At 37.6% G+C, this 5,146-nt stretch overlaps 1 pseudogene; it reads right to left on the reverse strand.

Annotated features, from left to right (window-relative positions):
• Positions 1 to 3,175: 3,175 nt before the first annotated feature.
• LOC102971514 lies at positions 3,176 to 3,770 on the reverse strand (annotated as a pseudogene).
• Positions 3,771 to 5,146: the final 1,376 nt, after the last annotated feature.

Consider the following 5,146-nt stretch of genomic DNA (forward strand, 5'->3'; position numbering starts at 1 on the left):
CAAGGACATAAAAATGTAAAAAAGAACCAAACAGAATCTGGGAAGATGGCAGCATAGGAAGCACTAGGAATCTGTCTCCCCATCTAGACAATAATTGCACTGGCAGAATCTTCTGCTATAATTATTTTGGAACTCTGGAGTCTATTGAAGCTTGCAACTTCCAGGGGAAGGCTTAGATGAAAAATTTTAGTTAATTTAAGTCAATTTTAGCTCTTACCACAGTAACAGCTACCATCCCCCAACCCTTAGCCATGTGACAGGCAGCTGGGCATGTGTTCCTGGAGTAGCTTGCTTGCAACTTGCAGGATCCAAGGTGGGCAGAAAGGACTTTGTCTTCTAAACCTTGGAGATAATATTCCCTGAGTGCTGATTGTTGCTTCTGATCACAGAAGAGAAGACACAGAAGTGAGCAGCCATTCTTGTACTGCCCAATTGTAGCAAGCCTCTCCTCTCTCTGGCTGGAGTGACTTCTTGGGGATTTAAAGAACAAATGTCCACCTCATATTTCATCTTTCTATTTTTTTCCCTCTGGGGAGCCAGGCATAAAGACTAGGACATTCAAAAACAACTGTATATAGGAGGAATATTAGAAAGTAACCATACATGCCCAAAGAAAAGCTCAGAAGATACCTGAAAAGACCTTAAATTCACACCTGAGAATGACCCTTGCCACAGAGAAAACCAACAAGAACCAAAAAACGATAACAATGACAAAACCCAGCAAATACTGGGGAAAGGGGAGAATTGATTTCCACAGTTACCACATTCTTAGAACATTCAAATATCTAGTGTTGAACAAAAAATCATAAGGCACACAAAGAAAACAGGAAATTATGGTCTGGTCCATTCAGAGGAAAAAAAAGAAATCAACAGAGAAAAATAAATCAAACAGCAACAGGTATACTAGACCTGGTGGCAGGTATACTAGACAAAGACTAAAACAGCTATCTTAACAATGCTCAAAGAACTAAAGGAAGATGTAGATAAAGTCAAGAAAATGATGTGTGAGCAAAATAAAAACATTGATAAAGAGATAGAAAACCTAAACAGAAACTGAAAAGAAAGTCTGGAGCTAAAAAATTCAATAACTGAAATCAAAATTTCTCTAGAGGGAATCATAGGCAGAACTGAGCAGGCAGAAGAAAGAATCAGTGAACTTGAACATAGGATAATGCAAATGATTGAATCTGAGGAACTGAAAGAACAAAGATTAAAGAAATGTGACCAGAAGCTGAGGGACTCATGGGATACCATCAACTGGACTAACATACAGATTGTGAGAATCCCCAGGAGGAAGAAAGAGAGAGAAAGAGGCAGAGAGAATATTTGAAGAAATAATGGCTGAGAACTTCCCAAATGTGATGGAAGACACAAACGTAAACATCTAAGAAGCCCAGTGAACTCAAACTCAAAGAGACTGACACTGAGATACATTATAATAAAACTTTCAAAAAACAAAGAGAGAATCCTGAAAGTAGCAAGAAAGAAAATAATTATCACGTACAGGGGATCCTCAATAAGATTTTCAACAGATTTCTCATCAGAAACTTTGTGGAGGTCAGAAAGCAGAGGGTTGATATATTCAAGGTGTTAAAAGAAAAAAATTGTCAACCAAGAATCCTACCTGGCAAAACTGTCCTTCAAAAGTGAGGAAGAAATTAAGACATTCCCAAATAAACAGAAGTTGAAGATGTATGTGACCACTAGACCTGCCCTTCAAGAAATACTCAAGTGAGCAAGGTATAATGAAAGGACACTATACAGTAACCTAAAGCCATAAGAAGAAATAAAGATCTAAATAAAGGTAAATTCAATGGTAATTATCAAAGCTAGTAGTATTGTAACAGTGGTTCATAATTTTACCTTTTAAAAAAATGTTTATTTGAGGGAGGAGGGGCAGAGAGAGAGAGGAAGAGATTGAATCCCAAGCAGGCTTCATGCTGTCAGCTCAGAGAACAACGTGGGGCTCCAACTCACAAACTGTGAGATCATGACCTGAGCCGAGATCAAGAGTCAGATGCTTAACCAGCTGAGCCACCCAGGAGCCCCTGATTCTGTTTTTTGTTTTGTACCTGATTTTTAAAACCTAATACATTTAAAAATCAACCACAGCTAATGTTCTTCAGGCTAGTACTATTGTCACTTTGGTTTGTAATTCCAAATTTTGTTTCTACATAATTTAAGACATTAATGCATTTAAAGAATTATTAATTTATTTTTATTTTTATTTTTATTTTTGGGACAGAGAGAGACAGAGCATGAACGGGGGAGGGTCAGAGAGAGAGGGAGACACAGAATCGGAAACAGGCTCCAGGCTCCGAGCCATCAGCCCAGAGCCTGACGCGGGGCTCGAACTCACGGACCGCGAGATCGTGACCTGGCTGAAGTCGGACGCTTAACCGACTGCGCCACCCAGGCGCCCCAAAGAATTATTAATTTATGTTTGGGGACACACAATGTATAAAGATGTTATTTGATGATATCAACAACCAAAAGGGGTGAAGACAGAGCTGTAGAGAAGCAGAGTTTTCGTATGTAATTACTGAAGTTAAGCTGGTATAAATTCAAATTATAGTGTTATAACTTTAGGATGTTAAATGTAATCCCCATGGTAACCAAAGAGAAAAATAGCTACAGAATATACACAAAAGGAAATGAAAAAAGAATTTAAATACTTCACTATAAAAAAATCAAACATGATAGAATAGTAATACAGGACATAAGGGACAAAAAAAAAGCTATAAGGCAAATAGCAAACAGCTATAACAAATAGCAAAATGACAGAGGTAAGTCCCTCCTTATCAGTAGTTAGTTGAAATGTAAAGAGAATGTCAAAAGACAGAGGTTGACAGAATGTACAAAAACCACATGACCCAACTATATTCTGCCTACAACAGACTTCACTTTATTTTTTATGTGTGTGGTTCTGAAACTGTTTTTCTTTATTGTTATTTTACAATGTACCATGAACAGCTTTTTAATGCACATGGGTGAAAATCTCCTACTGAAAGACAGAGAATACTGTAGTTGGATCGAAAGGCTGCTGGCAACAAGAGAGACACCTAAAGCAAAGTATCAGCTTAAGGTTAAAGCACATAACCTAGCAAATTCCTGTCAGGAAAAGTGGGGTCAGCAATATTCTCATCAGAGAAATTAGAATTGAAGGCCAAAGACACTAAAGATGTGGTATATCATGTAATCCCCTTTGGCCCCTACCTATACCCCTCACTCTCCTGACACTTTTAGGGTGAATGGATCCTGTACATCTCTTTGCACTCAATGAAAACAACCCATTTTCTTTCTTTTTTTTCTTAGCTCTTCCTGAGCCCTTATCTCCACATTCTCTTATCATCTCCTCATTGCCCAAGTGTCTTTCCTGTAATTCCTCATGATAGTCCTTGGGGGAATTTTCCATCCCCCTGTCCATTTTTCTTTTTGCTTTCCTGGGCACATAATCTTCAGCTGCGGGATTTTTGATGGCCCACGGCTTACTCCCAGGGAGTTTTTCCCAGGGATTCTGGCTTGCCCTCACCATGTGGTTTTCTCTCATTTTTGGACATGCCCTGCTTTTCTTGCTTTCTCTCATCTTCTGGTTGTTTCTCATCATCTGGTTGTCCCTCATTCTGGATATTTCTTTCGTGCCCTGGATTCTCCTCCACTTCTAGGTTTTCTTCCTCATCTGATTTTCCTTCATTGTCAGACTCTGCTTCATCTTCTGGCTTGCCCTCAATTTCCAGCTTTGCTTCATTTTCATTTCAGAGTTTTTTCATGTTGAGATTTCCCCTTTTTTTCCTGTCTCTCAGGGATTCTGGACAGGTTCCTCCTCCTTTTCTAGCCTTGCTGAGTGCTGGGGACAGACACACAGACCTGGGGGCCCTGGGGCAGGCCTGTACTTTCTTGGTCTCACCAAAGCCCCCTCACCCACTGCCAGGCAGCTCAGAGAGCTAGTTCTTCACAGGCAATGGTAGTGAATAGTGCAAGGACAGGACCACAGGGAAGGTGAGTGTGCTACAACAGACTCACCTGAGATTCAAAGACACAAATGGATTAAAAGTGAAAGGATGAAAAAAAGATTCCATGTAAATAGTAACCAAAAGAGAGCAGGAGAGGCTATACTAAGACAGAATAGATGTTAAATCAAAAAAGTTTACAAGAGACAAAAAAAGACATTATACATTAATAAAATATTTAATAGAGTAAGAAGATATAACAGTTTAAACAGTTATGCACCTAATATCAAGCCATCAAAATATGTGAATCAAAAATATATTAGAATTGAAGGGAGAAATACACAGTTATAAAACAATGGTTGGAAACTTCAATATCCTACTCTCAATTTGGATAGAACAACCAGACGGAAGATAAGTTAGGAAATAGAGGACTTAAACAATACAGTAGACCAACCAGAACAGACATATACAGAACATTCTGCTCAACAACAATAGCATGCACAGTCTTCTGAAGTGCACATGAGACACTTTCCAGTATAGATCAGTATAGATTAGGCCACAAATTAAGTTTCAGTAGATATATATATATATATATATATATATATATATATGTATATATATATATATAATCTTATATTATATATTATATATATAATTATGTATTATATATAATTATATATATAATATATTATATTATAATGTTAAATATAAACAAAGTATCTGGCAAAGTATCTTTTCTAACCACGATGAGATGAGGTTAAAAATCAACAACAGACATAAAATTTGAAAATTCATTAACTTGTAGAAATTAAACAATACACAATTAAACAACTGGCAGATCAAAAAATAAATCACAAGGGAAACTGCAAAATACTTAGAGATGAATAAAAATGAAAACACAGCATACCAAGACTTTTGGGAGTCAGCAAAAGAAGTGTCAAGTGAGAAGTTTATAGCTATAAGCACTTACATTACAAACAGAAAAGAGGAGGGGTGCCTGGGTGGCTCAGATGGTTAAGCATCCAACTCTTGATTTCAGCTCAGGTCATGATCTCATGGTTCATGGGTTTGAACCCCACATTAGGCCTAGAGCCTGCTTGGGATTCTCTCTCTCTGCCCTTTCTCCTCTCTAAATAAATAAATAAACTTAAAAAAAAAAACAGGAAATATGGCCCTTTGTAGCAACATGGATGGAA

Source organism: Panthera tigris, chromosome D3 (assembly GCF_018350195.1).
Source record: "Panthera tigris isolate Pti1 chromosome D3, P.tigris_Pti1_mat1.1, whole genome shotgun sequence".
NCBI lineage: Eukaryota > Metazoa > Chordata > Mammalia > Carnivora > Felidae > Panthera > Panthera tigris.